The 13530-nt window shown below is 43.4% G+C and overlaps 1 protein-coding gene across 8 annotated transcripts in view; it reads left to right on the forward strand.

Annotated features, from left to right (window-relative positions):
- Positions 1-848: 848 nt before the first annotated feature.
- The window catches only part of LOC105467570 (forkhead box N3), a 467055-nt gene continuing 454373 nt past the window's right edge, over positions 849-13530 (forward strand). For 6 of the 8 annotated variants that reach the window (XM_011717274.3, XM_011717279.3, XM_011717280.3 and 3 more), the window contains exon 1: positions 849-988. The gene's annotated coding sequence lies outside the window, so the exon portion shown is untranslated. The remainder of the gene's footprint in view (positions 989-13530) is intronic. The other 2 variants (XM_071099732.1, XM_011717276.3) reach the window with 2 other exon arrangements.

Consider the following 13530-nt stretch of genomic DNA (forward strand, 5'->3'; position numbering starts at 1 on the left):
CACCCTTTCCCCTTTGTGAAAGAGAAACCTGGAATTTACAGTCTTCCTAATTGTACACGAGCTGATTTGTGTATACATCTAGGATCATAATTTACTTTCAGTTTACTGAATTTGTGAATTTTTGCATTTGTTTTAATTTGTAATTAAGTTTTCTCTATGAGGCACGCCATATGCCACCATTAATTCTTTCTCGTTGATTTCTTAGGAGATACATGAGTGCATATTTTGATGCAATTTTTGAGGTCTTTTGAAAATCAAATGACTACATGTTTAGCCATATGGGGCTTTGTTATTTAAAAGAGCATATTATAAAGTAAAAGAAAGCGAAATGCAAAAGGGCCTGTCAACAGGGGGAAAATATTGGGAAAAACAGTTTAAAACATTGTTTTAACCACACGCATTTTCAACCTTTTTTCTTTTTAGCGTTATATTTTTGAAATCTATCTTTATCGATCCCGTACCGCGTCTCACCGTCTGTGAACCGCCAATATCACCAGTGCACCGGGCAAACCTCTGTCTGCTAGGTACTGCCCTACGCTTATCCTGGGGCTGCAGATCCTAGCATCTGCCTTCTAAGAGTTCAGTTGGAGCCAATGTCTTTCTTTTGAACATCTTGTGCCAGGATTTGAAATTAAGCTCCAGTTCATCCGCACACCCCGCGGCCGCTTTCGCAAGGGGCCGAGGGGGTGGCGGCCTCGCCCGGGGACTCGCGGCGCTGGGAGCTGCCTGCCCTCGGTGCGGGCTGCAGACCGGGCCGCGAGGCGGGCGCGCGGCGCGCACTAGGACCCAGCAGGGCTCCAGGCCCGGGTGGGAGCCGCGCCGCCGACCCCGGGCGGGCGCCGGGCGCAGGAGCCGGGGTTCCGGCCGCGATCTGCTGCAGCTCGGCCGGGAGACGGCGCGACCCGGCGGCGGGGCCACCCGCGAGTCCAGCGTCGCCGCAGCCCCCCAATGCGGCCGCGAGAAGCAGCGGGGGGGCAGGCGATCGAAGGTAACGAAAATGGGGCTCATTTCCTGCCTCCTAATCTGCTCGGGTTTAGCATTGCCACGAGAAGCCCTCCGTGTTCAGGCTGCTGCATTTTGGGGCACCCTTTGATTTTTTTTTGTAGGTGTCCGCCCCCCTATTTCCACCTGGTTTCAGATTGATTTATAGCTTGCAGCCCAAATGGGAAAGATCCAGCCATGGCAAGTTGCTTATTTTCATTAGTTTTGTCTCAAAAGTAAGTTCATTAAAAAAAAAAAAAAAGTTTCTTAGGAATGTGTGGATAGTCGCTTTTTAAATTAAAAAAAATTTGCAGACAAATAGATATTTATAAAAATAATCAAATAATTGATGCAATTCTGTTAATTACTTTTAGGGAAGCCCACTTCTGTGGGCTCCCCGGGCGTTACTTTTATTTTCAAGGAAGGAACGTGTTAAATGTGGAGTTTGTTTGGCTGGGCAGAGTTTACAGCATTGCTGTCGCAACTGTTTTGCTATCAATTATAAACAGTGTCAAATCTATGGGCAGTTTCAGCCTCTTTTCAATACTGTAACGGGTTATCCTGATATGACATCTATAGATGAGTTTCCACTGAGGGTAATAAGATTTCTCTTTTTGGAGAAACATTGTTTTGAGGGGAAAACCATGATTGCCGGCTGGGAAGGCTGAAGAGACTATTTTTCATGCTTTGTTTATACTCCCGGGATGACATTTGGGGAAGGGAAATGCAATCTTTCTCGGGAGCTTTTAATTGTGGGATTACAAATTTATTTAATTTATTAGTTTCAATTGGTTGGGCTCGGGGAGCCCTCCGTCACAGGCTGTGCTTAAGGTGACACATTTGCTAGCAGTTGGGACACATGATTGCAAATGTAAAATGTGCCTCACCCGAAAGGACTGGTCTGCTGGAAGCTCCCGTGTGGAGCTGTCGTAGGCAGGGTGCGACTGGCTCATTGAGGAAAAAGGGAATCGTTTTCCTTAGCTAAGGAAGACATCCTGTTATATTCCTTTTGTTCCCTGTTTTTCATTGATCGCCGGCTCTGCCTTGGAGAGGAGAGCAGCTCGGAGGGTGCAGAGCTCTGAAGGCTGCAAGAATGACTGGAGCCCACTTTAACTCTCACACTGATTGGTCAGTTAGATTGAGACTTATGAAAACAGTCACCCAAAACCTTCTTTTAAAATCGTGCTGTAGTTTCACGTAGCCCTCTTGTGCACAGATTTCTGCAGGGTCGGTTTTTCATTCGGGTGCAGTTTGCTCGAGATACCTTTATGTTTAATTTTTTTGTTGTTTCTATCCAGATAAAGTAGGCCATTTTGGTGACAAATTTCTTTGCAGACGTAAGCTACTAGCTTACACGTATAGATACAGCACTTTACAATACATTCTCAATGATTTCTGCTCATAAGTTGTAGAATGCCAAGTTGTTCAACTTAGAATAATGATTCCTAACTGGTTTTGGATCTGAGTCTTTAAAAAGGACCATCAGTAGATGGATGCTTAACTGTATCATTACTTTGATAATTTAAGTGCCTTGTGCATTAGCACGTTTCATGCACTAAGTCTAAAACTGTGACAGTGAAAGGAAAAGACAATGAAAAGAAAACAATCAAAATCAGCCTGCACACTATTCTAAGAGATTGTGGCATCTGCTTTGAGGATAATGCATTTCACATCCAAGAAGAAGGGCATTCTGCACCATATAAAAATATGAATTAGTAAACATTGTGCAATGTTGTATCTGTAACACAAACCGTAAACATCTTCATTTGAGCCTTTAAAGCGATTTCATTAAAGAAGCACTGTCCCAGAAGTTGTTAAATGTGTAAACACTTTTCTGATTGGCTTAAAAATTTAGACACAGGAAGTGGATTGTATCTAATAACTGATGAGTGGAGACATGGTTGTCATGGAAACCGAGAGGAGTAACCCCACCCCACCCCCACTACACATACATACTCTACCATGACCACCACTTAAAAAGAAACAAAAACAAAAACAAAACCTGCATGTCATCACAGATGCCTGGAGAACATGTTGGCTTCTGTAAGCTTTCCCACAGCATCTGTTGAAACCTGAGATCGTGCCTGTCAAATCAAGGTCATTTTACAACAACAACCAAAAATGTGGTCTCCTAGATTTCATAACTGTATTTTTATTGGAAATATTTGAGGAAACAGCCTTAAAGCAAGGATGAGCCCCCAGGCTTACTTTGCATTTTGCCACCTCTGAGCTGTGCAAGGGAAGGCTGAGAACAATGTATCTGAACACTTAATTGTGGAATCAAACTGATTTGTATGTCTACTGTTAGAACAAAACTCTTTTGAGAGTCAGAAAGGTTAGAATGTTACCTGTGGATGAGGAGTCATCTGGGGAAGTTATAATGAGGTGTTTGTGTTTACAAGAGGGTTCAAAGTTGAACTCAAGCAATGGAACTTACAGACTGGTGGCCTTTTAGAACCCTGCTCTAAGGCTGCGTTTGTGTGTGGGGTGGTGGGGGTGGGGGTAGGGGGGTGAAGGGGAGGGATGAAGATTGCCTGGTACTTTGGGAAATATAAGAGAGGGTGTTCTCAGAAGCTAACCAGGGAAAGGAAAATCTAAATGAAAATAAGAACTGCTTCATAATTGTCATTATTATTATCCAGTTGACTTATGATAGAAAAGTTTACTGTTTTGTGGATGGGGAAGAGTGCTTTTGTTTTTAGGATAATTGAGACGTTCCCAGTATCAAAATTGCAAATATTTCCAGTATCTTGGTAATGATTTCCATGAGGACTATATAGAAAAAAGTTTGGAGACCTCCCCTCCCCTTAGCCTCCACCCCGCCCCGGTTCATTTTGCTAAGCAAAAAATAACCAACGAGGCCCTGTCCTAAATTTTGACTTTGAGGATCAACATTGAACCTTGTAAAATATAAAGCAAATACATTCCTTATATTTTTCTAATCTTGTTAATGGCAGTCTTCAGATTTTCTGTTCTTGATATTCATTTAGAAATGTCTTCCTTCAAGTCATGGCAATTTAAAGCATTGAATAGCTTTATCTTATTTAATAATGGTCAGTTTTAAAACTTGTTCAATTAACAATTTGGTCTTTTTAAAAAGCAGGAAATTTCCCTTATTTTCATCAACTAATTGCATGGGGAGTGGGGAGGAAAAGAATCCTAACTCTATTTTAATGTTTATTTAATATTGTGTATGTATGCCATAGAAATATGTACTTTAGAAGTTAAATATTTGACAACATGGGATTATGAAATATATGCTAAATCACCCAGATATTTAACTGATTGGGACTTGGTAAAGAAGATTAAGTTTAATGGCACAACTGGTCTCTTTTAGCAAGGATTTCCTGTAGGGAGCTTTCTTATCTACCAGTGTGTTCCTTGGCAGGAAACATGTCAGTTGCTTGTTTTTACAAACTGAAGGAAGTGAATGGGATTTGTTGGTTTCTAGAATCTACCTTCATTCTCTATTGTCTTTCAAATAGTTGGCTCAGAACACTTCATTTCGAAAGGGGCTTTGGAGGGGTACAATTGATTCTCTGCAAACCTGTGGCATTTAGGTTTATTTCTTTCTGATTTTGGAATTAGGAAAATTGATCATGGTACGACCATGTGCAACTTATTTTCCTAATACAAATGAACAAGATGTTCAATAACATTCCAATTCATTTTCAGTTGTCAGCTAGTTACTCACATACTCACTGAAGCTGCTGTTTTTGGATGGCTATGCCAAATTTCTCATAATTATTCCAGAATACCAACCGAATGCCAGTGTCGATTTTGGATTAGTGTAGAGAGGTAAAGAGAAAGAGGCAGCGTCATCCTTCTCATTGCTTATAACAAAAGGTCCATAAAGAATACATGTCAGGTATACGCCATTCTTGCTGATAGCCAAAAAAAAAAAAAAAAAAAAAAAAAAAAAAAAAAATCGAAATTGGGGATGGGTTGGCTAAATCCAGTTTATAGTACACTTGAGAAAAACGAATTTTAACTTTGAAAGGATTTGCTGTGCAGAAGTCTGGATTAGGTTCTGAATGTTGAAAATGAGTATATTTAATTGCTTCAATTCCTAGATGTTTCAAATTCTGGAAGAGGAGAAAAGGGTAAGCTTCTTTAAAGGAAAGTAAATGCATCCACCTCCATTTGCAGAGAGCAGCCTGGTGAGGGAGGTTAAGAGTGCCTGAGGGAGACAGAACCATTTCTTGCAATGGTTTGCACACATTTTTGTAGACATCATTTTTGTTTTATACTTAGCACCAAATAGAATCTTATGCAAGACCCTCATGTATGAGTCAAATAAAAACAGAGCTGCTCTGAGGGAACTAGGAGCCCAGAGCCTGCTATTGTCACCTGGGTTGTGCCCAGGGCACACTCTAGAACCCAGTACCACCGTGTACACAGTTTGCAAACCACTGCTTCTAAAATGTTCTCTAAAGAAGACCTTGGGGAATTGCTTGCAGAGCCCTGGAACCTCTTAGTGAAAGAGAGAACTTTTGCCTTGACAATTTAAGAGGCCGCTTGTGCCCATAGTGGGTAGGGAAAAGGTGGCAATTAGTGATGTGATACAGTGTACCCTAGGAAGCCTATGTACATATAGAAAAAGATGACTGACCACAAGCATGAAAGAGCCCTAGCCCAGTCTATAATAAGAGGGAAGGCATATTCTTAGGGGTTACTTATAAACCAGGGCTCCTTTTATTTATAAATTATAGGAACATCATATGGGGATGTTTGAGATTAGTTGGTTATAATTTTGCTGGAATACATGGCTTTATTCTGTCACCACCTCAAGATCTGTTCTATCACTGTTATTCTATTAGTCAGTGAAAATAATTTCATATGAAGTGTCATTCATGAAATGAAAATTTGCCAAGCTATATAAATCTGCTTGGCAGACTCAGTAGTGTTTTGAGTGTTGAGTAAAATGATAACACACAGATGATATTTGCATATCATCAAATATATTCACATTCTCTCCTCAATGATGAGATTGTTCTGAAATGGCATTATTGAGATCGGGCTCAGTTTTCCCCCTTCCATCCCAGAAGCTGTCAGTATTGAGGATTTCTAGGGGTGGCAAACAGAGGAATCCCCTTCAGTTCCACTCTTGCTTTTCACGATCACTAGATTCACCTATGCCTGGTATGGAGGTGAGAAATCAGGAGACTCTTTATTCAGGCAAACCATAGTAGAACTGTGCTGCTCATGGCCACAGCCAACCTCTCTGCATTGTTTCTCAGAGGCAGCTCAGTTGAGAAGTCTATAGAAGTAGAAAGGACAGACCCTTCTGTACATTCCCCGGTTACTTTCATTGTGCTTGCCATGTTTCTACTACCTGCATGGGGTTAGAGATGACAATTAAAATAATAAGTTTTCCAGAAAGCCACAGATCTTCCAACAATTTTGCTGGGAAAAAATTATATATAAAATATTTCCTTTACAAAGATGAAACGAGCATAAGGACCAAATACTTGGCTGTGGTAATGATGAAATGATCGAAATGATCGTGGTTAACTATTGAATTGTGTTAACTGATGCTTTTCATGTTGAGGCTGTTTAAAGCTATCTCCTTCCTCCTCCCACCTGCATTTCAAAGAAGAATGAGTGTGTAACCAACAGAACCGTCCCAGGGCGTATTCATGGTAATGGAGCAGTGCTTCTTTGGGAGTGAGCATTAAGCTCCCATGGTTTGGGGGACTTTCTTTTTAAACTGAAGGATACATGCCAGTTACCAGGACCTTGCTGAAGTTGCTCACAGATGGCTTCTTCAAATGTGTGCCTAGTACCATTGCAGTGCCTTTGCAGGTGCCACTTTCTTAAGGTTCAGAGAGTAGCAGGTCCCACTTGGAGACAAATTTTAGTATGTTATACAAGTTTAGATTTTAGATCATGTAAGAGTTTTTTCTTTTTTTTTTTTGAGACAGAATCTTGCTCTGTCACCCAGGCTGGAATGCAGTTGGGTGATCTCAGCTCACTGCAGCCTCCGCCTCCTGGGTTCAAGCGATCCTCCTGCCTCAGCCTCCTGAGTAGCTGGGATTACAGGCGTGTGCCACCACACCTGGCTAATGTATTTTTAGTAGAGATGGGGTTTCACCATGCTGGCCAGGCTGGTCTCGAACTCCTGACCTTGTGATCTGCCCACCTCGGCCTCCCGAAGTGCTGGGATCACAGGCGTGAGCCACTGTGCCCGGATTTCTTTCTTTCTTTTTTTTTTTTTGAGGCAGGGTCTCACTCTGTCACTCTGTCACCCAGGCTGAAGTGCAGTGGTGCAGTCAGGGCTCACTGCAGCCTTGAAATCCCGGGCTCAAGCAGTCTTCCCACCTCGACCTCCTGAGTGGCTGGGACGACAGCCACTTTTGTACCACCATGCCTGGCTAATTATTTATTTTTGTAGAGATGGGGTCTCCCTATGCTCCCCAGACTGGTCTGAAACTCCCGAACTCAAGTGATCCTCCTACCTCGGCCTCCCAAAGTGCTGGGATTACAGGTGCGAACCACCACACCCAGCCAGTTTAAGAGATCTTGTTGCGCTCTGAAATTTCCTAACTCAGCAAACTGAATCCTTTTGCAGCCTTTAAAATAAAACAGTGACTCTATAATGACTATTTAATAAATGTCTCTAAATTAAGGCCATCATGTTTCTTGTGGCTAGATTCAGTATTTGGAATGGCCTCTTGACACTTCTGGGGAAGTGTGGCAGTACTGGGTGATACAGAAAAATCACATCATACTAGCGAGGGGCCTTCATTTATCAGATGCTGCTGTCTGCATTATTTTATTTGGTTCTCATATTAACTTAATAATACTGCTACTAATACCTAATGAGAAGATGCATTAATGTCCCATTCTACAGATTAAGAAACCAAGGCAACTGTGTTCCCAGAGTCACGCATTCTTTGGTACCCGCCTATTAATAGTTCTCACTGTCTAGTCCCCTGACTCCAAATCCCAGGCTTTCCCCCGAGACTGACCACCTCACAACTGTTCCTCTGACTGTTTCTATCCCAGGGTTGAAGACTTCCCCTTCCACACTGAAAATGGAGTTCCCTTCAGGGGGGAAAAAATATGCAGGATGGGTTGGGGAATATTTGCTGTAATTCCCACCGGAAATAGGATTTTACTTCTCGACATTCTGTGTTCTCACGTCTGACCATTAGTGATGGAAGGGGCTTTTTAGATCCCTTGTCAGTGATTATTTTTATTTGTCTTCACCTTTTGATTTTCTCTTCATCCACCCCTGAGCACATTTACCTACTTGGTAAATGAAAAGTCCTAATTCCAGAATTACCCAAAGATTATACCCAGTCTAACTGGGTATAACTGGCAGCATGTCTAATACACAAAACAGACTTCCTAGACAACACTCACTTTTACACTTGGTCTGAATGGCTCGACAAACTCAGGTGTGCAGATACACTGACATCACCTTGATTTCTTTCAGAATAAGAAAAAACTGACTTAAGTCAGCAGATCAGCAAGATTTTCAGTCTTCTTTTAGGGGCTCCCCTCTACCCCTAAACCATACAAAGTCTGCAGAGACCAAGTTAGGGTGGGGTTCAGCTTGATGTTTTCATAGAGTATAGGGGACACTTACAAATTAAATCATCACTGGGTATGCCACTGTGCCTCGTATACATGTGAGCAGCTGGAACTGGCCATGGAACAGATGTAGACATTTTCAGTGAAACATGTGTCTGCTGCTTTTCTCATTCTCTTAAAGAGATCAGGTGAATGATCAGAACTGGATGGAACTAATTAATATTTCACAGGTCTGATTTCACATATTTCACATGTATGAAATTATTTTAAAGAATTCATCAAGGAAAATGCCAAAGACATATGCACAAATTGGGGGAAACAAATCGTCCTCACGTTCATTCAGTGAGCAATTATCAGGCACCTACTGCATACCAGGAGCTGTGCCCCTATGATAGGCATACGAGGGTGAAGAAATCATTCCCAGACAGACTATCCCCTGTTCTGTAACTCTCATGGGCTTCTTAACTGGAAATATCTCCAAATGTGGCTCTTTTGAAGTTCATATTCTAAGCAGATAGAGACAGACTGAAGTGCCACCTTCCTGAGATCCTTCCTGGAGATATTATGCCTTTGGTTTTCATTTAGAAACAGACCCTGCAAGGAGGATTGAAGGGTGGATGGTTTACTTGGGAGACCGTCCCAGGAAGACACCAGTAGGTGCAGGAGAGGGAAATGAGGAAGGGAAGGCAGCCAGTCGTGAGTTATCCCATCAGATCCACTGCGGGTGGTGGAACTCAGCCGCACTAGGGCACGTGGGGCGCCGATGCCAGCCACTCTGCTTTCAGTCATGGGTTGAAGACTGCTCTCAGCGCATGTTGATCCCAGTACTTGAGATCTATGAAAGCTGTCAGAGTAGTCTTCAGCCAGAGAAGGTTCTCAGGAACTTCCTGATGCCATTCGTAGCAGCTGGCAGTTGGCTGGCATGCCCTGAGATGGTAAAGCCTGAAAGCCACGTGGCCAGGCCATCAGCAGGTTCTGCTACCCACTCTTTCCTCTTCAGCTCCTTCTACAGTTTTGCAACTATAGATGTTTTAGAATAATCATTTTTGATAGTACCTTTAAGTTTCAACATGAAGATCCTGGCAGAGTGGTTTTTCAGTCTGAAAAATGGGAACAGGAGGAGTGGCACAAGTTCAGAGGTAAGCATTCAGGCAGACATTATCCATAAGGGCCGCCATTTTTTTCTCCCCTGGTTACAACCATGATCCTTATTTCCCAGGCTCGAAAACTTGGACCCCCCCTCGTTTTACACCCCAGGGCTTCTTGTTGCTTTCTTTAAAATCCACCCCCTGTTCATCTCCACAACTTTTACTGGTGCTTCCCTCCAAAAAAACTACGAGTGACCTTGATTGTGCTCTGGAAGACTTCTGTCCCTAAAACTCTCTTGAAATACGGGCTTTGAAGCTAGACTTCCTGTTCTCAGACCCCCTCTTGCCACTTAACAGCTGTGTGACTTTAGGCGAGTTACTTAATCTGAGACTCAAGCCTTAGGTAGTATTTCCATAAGTACTATGGAAATAAAACTCAGTAATGTGGAAATCCTGAAAGGATTATTGGGAGGACTAAATCATGAGTCCCTGAACAGCACTTGGCACGGAGCCTGGCACGTGGTTGCAACTCAAATTATTGTAGCTATTTTTATTGTTATGTTGTCAATGTTGTTGTGTTCCTTGTCTACTAAGAACCTTGATGCCAGTCTGGGCAACATGGCGAAACCCCATCTCTACAAAATACAAAAATTAGCTGGGTGTGGTGTTGTGCACCTGTGGTTCCAGCTGCTCGGGAGGCTTGATGTGGGAGGATTACTTGAGCTTGGGAGGTTGAGGCTGCAGTGAGCCAAGATTGTGCCACTGCACTCCAGCTTGGGTGACAGAGCGAGACCCTGTCTCAAAAAAGAACCTTGATGACTTCTCGTTGCCCAGTCTACCAAGTCTCTCTTTTTCTGCCTAACTTTCAAGTTCTTTTAGAATCTTGCCCCACTTATTACTGCTCAGAGAATGCCCCAGGATCTAGTCGGTGTCTCTTCACCCCTGAACTTGCTGTGGTCGTTTTAGCTCCCCAGCCTTTGTGCATCTTGTTCCCCAGCCACAACCTTCTTCCTCCATGTTGTGCGGTCACCACTTTCATTCATTGGAAAACTCCAATGTGCAGAGAAAATGCAGTTTGTTCATTTTGTCTACAGTGAGCCTTCCTCCCCAACACACAGCCATTGATCGTCAAGAGAAAGAATAACTTTTGATCACACCCATTAAAAAACTTAGTTGGATCTGCTAATCCAAACAGTTCCTTAAGATAATTCTAGTCTTCCTAGGAAAACAGTGCTTATTCCCCCAGGTTGTCTCGCCTACCCCACCCCCAGTTATTGGCCTATGACAGTGTGTGTGGGAAGGAATGTCAACCTTGCCCTTGCGTTTATTTCTTATGAAGGAGGAACAAACTCAGGGTCCCTAGGCTCGGTGGCCTCTGGTCTTGGAGGCAAGGTTTCTTGCCTTCTGGGAGCTGCTTGTTTAGCTATATTAGAAGTTGAAGTCTGTGGTTTTATAACACATAGTCTAGTCTGGTGCTTTTCAAAGACCTACAGTAAGATATAGATATATTGTGTACACCACATATATGTATGTATACTGTGGATAGATGAAACTACAGTTTTTATAATATAGCATATATAGGCTGGGCGCCGTGGCCCAGGTGGCCCATGCCTGTAATCCCCGCACTTTGGGAGGCTGAGGTGGGGGGATCACGAGGTCAGGAGATCGAGACCATCCTGGCTAACATGGTGAAACTCCGTCTCTACTAAAAAAATACAAAAAATTTGTCGGGCGTGGTGGCGGACGCCTGTAGTCCCAGCTACTCGGGAGGCTGAGGCAGGAGAATGGTGTGAACCTGGGAGGCGGAGCTTGCAGTGAGCCGAGATCGCGCCACTGCACTCCAGCCTGGGCAACAGAGCAGACTCCCTCTCAAAAAAAAAAAAAAAAAAAAAAGGAGATTGAGCCCATCCTGGCCAACATGGTGAAAGCCCATCTCTACTTAAAGATACAAAAATTAGCTGGATGTGGTGGTGTGTGCCTGTAGTCCCAGCTACTCGGGTGGCCTAGGCAGGAGAATTGCTTGAACTTGGAAGGCGGATGTTGCAGTGAGCCGAGATTGCACCACTGCACTCCAGTGTGGTGACAGTGATACTCTGTCTAAAAAAAAAAAAAGATAGCATGTATAGTTGAAGCATAAATTTTACAAGATTTAGTCATTCTTGCTACACTTAATCCAGCTTGACCTACTCCATTCTATTTTAGAGAAAGAAAGGTTGGTTTGGTTCCAATAAGTGATCCACGGTTTGCTAAATATGTTAGCCTGGTCATCCTCTTGGCTTTATCAGAATTTATGTGGCACTCCCTGCTGACTAGGTCCCACCTCTGTGCCCATGGGCAGCAAACTTGAGTCTTTTTTTTTTTTTTCAAGACAGGATCTCGTTCTGTCATCCAGGCTGGAGTGCAGTGGGGCGATCTTGGCTGATTGCAACCGCCATCTCCCGGGTCCAAGCGATTCTCCTGCTTCAGCCTCCTGAGTAGCTGGGATTACAGACATGCACCACCACACCCAGCTCATTTTTTGTATTTTAGTGAAACCCAACAGGGTTTCACCATGTTGGCCAGGCTGGTCTTGAACTCCTGACCTCAAGTGATCCGCCCGCCTGGGCCTCCCAAAGTGCTAGAATTGCAGGCATGAGCCACCTGGCCTCACCTAAACTTGAGTCTTAGCCACTCCCTCTATCCAGCCACTGACTTGGTGGTATTTGAATGGGGTCCCCTCTGCTGGCCACAACAGATCTTGAGGCAAGCTCACTGTTCTCCAGCATCTTAATGCCTTCTGTTTGCAAAGGTGGCTGTACGAGTTAACACCCTCACCAACATTAAGTGTCTCTGTTATTTCATGTTCTCACTGATATTTAATATTGTCAGACTTGGCTGGGCGCAGTGGCTCACGCCTATAATCCCAGCACTTTGGGAGGCTGAGGCAGGTGGATCATGCGGTCAGGAGATCGAGACCATCCTGGCTAACATGGTGGAACCCTGTCTCTACTAAAAATACAAAAAATTACCCGGGCGTGGTGGCGGGCACCTGTAGTCCCAGCTTCTCGGGAGGCTGAGGCAGGAGAATAGTGTGAACCTGGGAGGCGGAGCTTGCAGTGAGCTGAAATCATACCACTGCACTCCGGCCCGGGGGACAGAGCGAGACTCCGTCTCAAAAAAAAAAAAGAACAAAAAAACCCCAAAAATATTGTCAGACTTTAACATTTTTGCCAATTTATTAGGTGTGAAATAATCTCATTGTCATTTTAATTTTAATTTTCTTGGTTATTAATAAGCTTAAACATCTTATGTTTATTGGTCGTACATGTTTCTCCACTTACGAAGTACCTGTTTGGCTGCTATATTTCAGTCTTCAGTCAACCCAGAATTGTTTTTTGTGTACAGTGTGAGGTAGCTATACAGTTTTTTATTTTATTTTATTTTATTTTTTTGAGACTGAGTCTCACTCTTGTCGCCCAGGCTGGAGTGCAGTGGTGCAATCTCGGCGCACTGCAACCTCCGCCTCCCAGGTTCAAGCTTCCCCTGTCTCAGTCTCCTGAGCAGTTGGGATTACAGGCATGCGCCACTGCACCCAGCTAATTTTTGTACTTTTAGTAGAGTTGGGGTTTTGCCATGTTGGCCAGGCTGGTCTCGAACTCCTGACCTCAGCTGCTCCACCTTCCTCGGCCCCCCCAAGTGCTGGGATTACAGGTGTGAGCCACTGTGCCTGACTACAGTTTTATTTTTATACTACATACACACACTCCAAATTTTGCACATATATTAGATACATATGTTCAGGTGTGAGAAGTCCTATAATTCTCTTATCAGTTTTTTTTTTTTTACTGGCTTCAATGCTCAATCTTGATCTTATCAAATTTTGGTATCAATGTTTTTCTATTCTTTTAAAATAAGTCAAAGAGTTTTTCTATTGTCTGGCATA

The sequence above is a fragment of the Macaca nemestrina genome, chromosome 7 (genome assembly GCF_043159975.1).
Source record: "Macaca nemestrina isolate mMacNem1 chromosome 7, mMacNem.hap1, whole genome shotgun sequence".
Lineage (NCBI taxonomy): Eukaryota > Metazoa > Chordata > Mammalia > Primates > Cercopithecidae > Macaca > Macaca nemestrina.